Source organism: Halichoerus grypus, chromosome 5 (assembly GCF_964656455.1).
Source record: "Halichoerus grypus chromosome 5, mHalGry1.hap1.1, whole genome shotgun sequence".
NCBI lineage: Eukaryota > Metazoa > Chordata > Mammalia > Carnivora > Phocidae > Halichoerus > Halichoerus grypus.
In genome coordinates, this window is record NC_135716.1 from 65,741,587 (window position 1) to 65,749,531 (window position 7,945).

Sequence of the window (7,945 nt, forward strand, 5' to 3'; positions counted from 1 at the left end):
CATTATATATATAAAATTAATTAATTAATTACTTTATAAGATCTGAATAAAAGATACAGCAGGCAAATTCCTGAATTTTGCAGGAATTCAACTTTGCAAAACAGACAAGAAGTTAAATTCTTTGTCTGAATTGCCTCTGAACACAGAGGGGGCAAGAATATGTTATAGGGTTACTTGTTGAAGAGTGGTCAACGGAAGCACACTGACATGGGCTTTAGGACAACTTGATCTAACGTGGGGATGAAGACAAAGCTTTCTCCGGAACAGGTTACTCCCATGTAGGCAGCACTTCACAGTGGTCACTTCTGTTGAGCTGCTTGTGGGGCATTTCTCATGCTTTTTGCCAAGCATAACATTGGCTAAAGAAAACTGGGCCATATCAGAAGTATCCGATATTTTCACAGTTCAGCACTTCCCCATGAACAATATTTAGAGGGAATTCATTGTTTCACAAAATTCGGCAGACACAACTTGCACTCACAAAAAGCTATTCCCAAGGGAGGGTTCATTTGCGTGGGTCCACTTTGACCCTCCTCCCCTCCCCCACAGCCAAGATCTGGGCCAACAGGCCAAACAGGCTCACCTCTCTGTGTGTGATCAAATCGTCTTGTTTTCACCAAGATGAAAATTTGAATCAATAAGATGTGGTTATGTCATAGTATTTTTCTTTTTCTTTTTCTTTTTTTTCTTTTCTTTCTTTCTTTTTTCTTTCTCTCTTTCTTTCTTTGTTTCTTTCTCTCTTAACAAAAACTTAGAAGCAACCCTTTGAATCATTTATAGGGTAATCACTTTGTTTACTACTACATGCATGGTGGATGCAGTCCAACCCTGAACATCTAGAGTCTGGAGACCTTTGCTGTCAGTTTTTGGGGGCTCCTTCTCTGTTTTCTCCCACTGCCTAGCGTTTGGTGATTTCCTCTCGAGTTGGCTAGCAACAAGGGAATGCTAGAAAAATTCACACTAGTTCAAATTAATTAACAGGCTTTGGGGAAAAGGTGAAAACATACTTAAAATGAACTAAGTTTTGGTTCTATGATCTATTCGAATCCTGGAAACAGCATTGGGTCATTAAAAAAAAAATCACTATACAGGGGCGCCTGGGTGGCTCAATCGGTTAAGCTTCTGACTCTTGATTTTGGCTCAGGTCTATGGTCTCAGGGTGGTGAGATCGAGATGTGAGTCTGGGCTCAGTGCTGGGCATGAAGCCTGCTTAAGGGTCTCTCCCTCCCCGCACACACTCTGTCTCACTTTCTCTCTCTCTAAAAAAAAATCACTACACAAAAAAATGAAGAAAATGCACCTCCAGAACCTTTCCTAGCTAATTCTCTGGCCAAGTAATTTCTCTGTGGGCCTTGGTTTCCTTCCCAGTTAATAGTAGTATCGCCAGTTCTACAATATAGGAAGTGTTGGCTCTACAGCAACTCTTACCAACTTACAAGTGAATTAAGGATCAAACACCCAGGAATGCAGGTTTGAGTTCATTGCTAGCTTATTGATTATTTTTACCAGGAAAGGACGGGGAAATTATTTAACATAAGGAATTATTACCTCACAAGACTACTGGAATAATGGATTTGCATGTGGGTGGTGGTGGGGCACAATTTTACATTACATGTTATTCTGACAATCAAGTTTAAAGTAAACCATTACCGGTAAGATGCTGTCAAACACACAAAGGATTTGCAACTCTGAAAAATGTACAGGAACAGTTAAGGGCTGAATTAGATGAACAAAGTGAGACCTGTATTTTGGCTATTTTACATTATTTCACATTTGTTTTTGCTTTCCATTTCTTAAATTTGACAATAATTTTTAAAAAATTACTGATCCAGACTCTGTTTCACAGATGACCAAAGGGCTTCAAGATATAACTTAAATTTTATTTATTCTGATTGCTATGTTGAAACAAAACTGTGCCCAATAAGTATTTTATTAAAAGGTATATTTTCCGTAACTGTCATTATCAGAAGATATGCTGTGGAAGTAGAAAATATAGGGAGGGTGTTTATGGAAACCTTAGATATAGAGTCAATTATTAAAAAATTTATTTAATATGAACATAAAACTGTGACATTGGGCTTAAGAATATGAACATGTCATATTTTTGGTTTTATATTTCAGTGGATAACTGAGTTTTACATTGGACTATTGAGTAACAGAATAATGAAATTTGTGGCTTTCTTGAGGAAACTATTTGCTTTTTATTTTTGTCTTGTCAAAGGAAAGGTAGCCTTCTTGTCTGTTTTGCAAATAATGAGAAAAATGAGAATATACACAAACATAGGAAAGGAAGCCACCAGGTCTAGAATTCAACATTGCAGACTCAATTTTCAGAAAGGATTTCTCAGTTAGGCTTTCTGTGCGCAGCAGACCCAGAGCCTTAGGGAAGGGAATGTAGGTATCCTGGCCTCCAAATGCTTCTCCTATGTAGGTTGTGGCGTATGTCACAATCTCTAGGCGCACAATTAAAATTTGTAAAAGGCTGTCAGAAAAGCAACAGTGTGCTCCTAAATTATTTAAAGTATTCAGGTCTGTGTCATATTCAGCTCTTCTGAATAGGGTTCTACTGTTTCTACAGTTTCTTCCAGTGGCCCTTGCAGGAGGGGACGGTTGAGTCCTCTGAACCTCAGCAACTGTGTGGCAGAGAAGAAATACCTCTTTGTATAATAAAAGGCTTTTTCCCCAGCAGAGCATCCTTTTGTGGGCACATCCCAGATGGCCATTTCCCCTTGTCTCCAGGGGTGAACCAAGCAACAGAGCAGCATAAAGAGGATTCGAAACACTATTTTCTCCAATCTCCATCCTCCCCAATGTCACTCGATTTCCTCTTTCAACACGTTAAGCACTATTAGAAACTAACTTGTTTCATTAGATTTTGCTTTATTCAAGATGTTTCTCAGGGTTGGAGGAATGGATGTCTGAAGGCTGTAAGGCATACAGCTTTCCTTTTCCAGATATAATTAACTTTATATATAGGAGGACAGTAAAAAGACAGAAAGTTTGAATATATGTGATGAGTCATTTCTAGTGAGTTGAGGATAGCCCGAATGTTTCTTAGGTGATCTTCATTCTTATTGCTATTTGGTTAGCTCCTGATTGCTCAAAGTTACTTAATGCGTTCATTTCACAATGTTTGTCTATTAACTAACTTTATTAGAATGAGGAATATGCACCAGAAAGAATGCAATCTATTAAGATAAATATTAAAACAAAGTAGATAATGGCCTTAATAAATTCATAGTGTATATACTGTTACAACTTTTATATTCTTAATAGATTTCTTTTGTCTTGCAGACAATAATGAAGCAATATTATAAATATAAGGAAATAAAAAATGAAGCATCTCACTGATATATATTACTCCTATTTTAATTATTCAACTTATTTTAGATTATTAGACTGAAAAATATGTATTTGAACCATATATACAATGAGTATTGCTTTGTTATTACAGGACTAAATTACTTATCTGATTCAGACAATTTAAAAAGGTAGAATATCAAACTAACCAGTTAAATAATACAATGAATTTTGGAATCATATAAAATAAACTAAAGAATCAAAGGACTAAATTTACATATGCACATTTTCCCTACCAATCTCCAGTTTAAAACATCAAAATATAGTTTTCTTTCTTCCTCTGCTCCTTATCACGAGGAGAGGGTAAGAGGGTGGAGGGGAGGACCCAAGAAGATGGAGATGAGAACTAATTTTGGTAAAAGACACAGACCAAGAATAAGAATTGTAAGATCTAGACTGGGCTCTAAATTGGACTGTCCAGTCTTGTGTGAGTCACTCCCCTCTTTGTCTATTGAGATAGCAGCGTGTAGAGAAATACATATCCCTGGATTGAAATCCTCATTTCAGCTCATTTTTTAAATGTGGCTCTCAACAGTTACGCTCCAAGGTTGTTGGGAGAATCCAATGAGATTACATTGGTAAAACATCTAACATGGTGTTTGGTCCATGACACATACCTGGTAGGTAGAGCTCTTCATTATTTTCAAAGGAAGTGGTTAGATCCATTCTCCATGAGCTGTAGTATTCTGTGATCCAGGAACTGGTTACTGGCATGACATTTTGGCTCGGGTAATCTGCTGACACCCTATCCCCATCACATATGTAGCAGCCATGCCCTAGTGGGAGTTCCCAGTCACACACAGCAGGTCATGTTACAGACAAAGACATTGGCTCAGGTTAGTCTAGTGGCAAGCATGGAAGCAGGACACCCCAAAACTGTGTAAACACAATGTTACCCAGAACTGTGGAAACGTGCCTCAGCCATGTTTTAATCCTCCACCATGAGTGACTGACCAATTTTTTTCCCAAGGCTCTTATAAAATCAGAGATGGAAGCTAGCCCCAAATCATAGCCCTGTGGTTCTCTGTCATATACATTCTCTTGGTTTCCATCCAGCCTTATTTTAAATATCCCTAGGGATGGGCTTTCATCACTTTTCTTGCAATATTTTTCTTAAATAATAATTTTTACTGTCAGAAAGTTTTCTCTCCCATTCAGGGTAAATTTTTCTTTCCTTCCTTACACTTCTAGCTAAACTGTCCTAAACCTGATTGAATAATTCTTACTGCCTGTTCAGTATTTCTCCTGTCAGATTTTTGTCGTCAATTATTGGTCCCCCCTCAGCCATTACTTAGCAACACCAGACATAATCTTTATCTTTAATCATTTCTCATAACTCACTCCTCCATCACCACCATCATTATTCCTCCTCTGAATTAATCCACCTGCTCTTCTGAAGGTAACCTCAGTGTCTTAGGAGCATGTTCCCTTTGAAGTAAAACACATACCTATATTTATTTTAAAATTTTTACTGAAATAATATAACAGCCCAGACAATTTTGAAAACAACGTGTTATTGACGTGTTATTCTAACATGATGGCTATTATTTCTGTCTTTTCCATGTTTATTTTTCAAAGGCAAAGGTGTGGAAAAAATGTTTACTTACATAATGTAGGTGACATTTAAAACCAACACCATTATTCTAGAAGTTAATTTGCCATATATATCAAAGCTTTTAGCTTATGTTCTTTGGTGGAGCACTTCCACTGATAGGAAGGAGAAAAAATTGCTACATATGATTTGAAGTAAGTTATTGCAAGAGTGCACCCTCTGGAACCTAACTTGGTATATTTAGGCAAGATTCAGATAAAATCTAACAAACCAATATTATACTGCCTAGGACTCTGTGGAGCAGAAATGCCTGTAGATTTTGTTGTTACTGTTGTGAAGAAGATGGACACTGTGTGATAGACTTTGCCCACGAGGAGAGTCCAATCCTGGTCCTCCAAAAATTAAGTTTGAAAAAACAGACGTATAGAGGCATGCAAATCCTGTCTCCTCTTGGAAGGAGAAGGTGGGGCAAGCAGTCAAGGCTTGCCTCATGGTTTTCCCCACCCGCCCCCCATCCCAGAAGAAACCCTGTGGGAGAAGGCACCCTGGGAACTCCATTCTTTCGGGGAGCAGAGTGTTAAATCCTAACAATGTACTATCACATCTGATCAATGCCAGTTATAAATTTTCTTGGACAGAAACTCCCATCCCACCCACTACTAACTTCATTCAAGAATTCTGCTAACTTGGCTGCTCTGAGAAAAGTTTTCCAGAGAAAAAGTGAGCATCTATCCCTATAGCCAGGCAATAAGGTGGATTTGGGTATTGCCAGTGTCAATATAAATCCTGGAAGAGAATTGTGTTTTCTCCTCAAGAGGGAAGGAATCAGCAAAATAGACAGGAAAGGATTACAAGTATTTATCTCAGGGCAGGTGAACCAGAGAGAAATGTGTTATTTCTTAATCTTACTGCTTTCTGAGTCTGTGTGTGTGTGTGGGGGGGAGTTGAGGGGATGTCCAAGTAGCTGATTTAAAAAACATTGCCATTTGTAGGGGGGCACATGGCCGTTGAGTCATTTCCTCAGTCATGCATTCATTCAACAATCATTTGTTGAGTGTCTATTATATGCCTTGTATTTTCCTGGGTGCGGGAGATGCAACAAGAACTAAACACCCCCAACTCCCCCATCATGGAGCTTACTTTCTAATAGTAATTTGGAGGTAGACACGAACACAGGGCTGGATTGCTCTTCACAGTGGAGTTGTGAGGGCTGGATATGCAAGAGAATGGGTGGCAGTAAAAACAGGGCACATTGTGAGGAAAGGATGGGAAAAAAACGGGGCGGGAAAATGTCATGGGAATTTGGACTTGGACGGAGGTCACGTGCTGGATGGTGTGAGATGTGATCCCTTCTTATACACCAACCATCCTCTTTTAGTCCAAAGAAATGAAAATGAAATGCTGCCTGAGATTACGTTTCTGTGGACAGCCTGGACAGGACTGACGTCTGCACTCCAATGGCCTTGAGAAGGGGAGGTTGAGTAAGCCGCAGCGAGGGGGAGGCACACATCTAGGTAACACCCAACTCCAGGCTGCAGGTGTCCACAGTGAGCTTAGAGAAAGTTGTTCACATGCTATCTGTTCATCTCTGGGCATTGGGGGACATTTTTCTCTGTTATACTTTCCAGCATTAGGTTAATTTTTTAGAAAAGAGTAATCGTATCTTAAAATTCTATTTACAATTTTGCTATCACCTTAAGATTTCTATTGTGGTTCTTTCTAATTCTTCCCCCCTCACTGAACATTTTGTTTTGTAACTGGTTCTAATTTCAGAATGGAGTTTGTTTGCATGTCACTTTGTTCTGTCTCTTCCTTTACTACCCGGAAGTTTTCCTAATTTAACTTTTATGTGGAAGTTCAAAACTTTGGTGATTGCTCTGTAGTGTTCAGTTTGGGGTTCCACAGCTTAAGATGAATTTGGAGAACTTTTTTTTTTTAATCCAGAAAAATGTAAAAATGATTATGGGGTGAGGAAATAATGATACTGAAAGAGTATAGGAGGTGAGATCATGTCATCAAAAAAGAGTAAAATACAGGATAAAGTTTTGTTTAATCCATTGTGCTTCACATTTTGGTCTCCACTCTCAAGAAATTCATCTGAATTTGGAATAATTCTTAGAATTCTGGTTAGAACTATTCTCAGAACCTCTTTTAAAATCTCTTACTCCTCCATCCTTATTTATATAACACTGGAACATACGTATCCAATATTATATTTGTGTTGGATACAGAGCATGTGGTTTCCCTAAACAAATGAATAAATAATGGCGCAAATATTTTTATATTGAGAAAAGGCGGATAACCAGATGTTTTTAGTTTGTACTCATAAATAAATAAGAGGAAGTTGCCCCAAACTGCAGCCTAAAGTACTCTGTTTTTTTTTTTTTTTAAAGATTTTATTTATTTATTTGAGAGAGAGAGAGAGAGAGCACATGAGAGGGGGGAGGGTCAGAGGGAGAAGCAGACTCCCCGTTGAGCAGGGAGCCCGATGCGGGCCTCGATCCTGGGACTCCAGGATCATGACCTGAGCCGAAGGCAGTCGCCCAACCAACCGAGCCACCCAGGCGCCCTAAAGTACTCTGGTTTTATACAGTGTGGAATTACTAATAGATATGTTTGTTCAGTATTAGAATGGGGTCATCATCTTCCTGGAAGAAATCAGTGTGAGCCATTTATGGTATTTCTTAGAAGCTGCAAATGACCTCTTGTATGTGGCAGAAAACTGATCTTTCCCTGCTGCTCTAACTCCAGAGTTTTTCCTGTGGAAAAATTATTAGGTTTCTGTCCTTTTTCTATTTCTCTTTCTACTTTTGTATGCTGTTTCCTCATATCAATGTGCATTTTTTAACGTCCACGAGAAGGGTGTATATTTTTGTACATATAAAGATTATTTAGAATTATTTATTTTATTTAGAATGCTCCCATTTTAAATTAATATTCAGTGTTTATAAAATTAATATTTAGATTTTAATACTAAACTGAGAACAGTCACCTATACTTTTTATGTGATTAAAATTCAATGAACAACAGGGA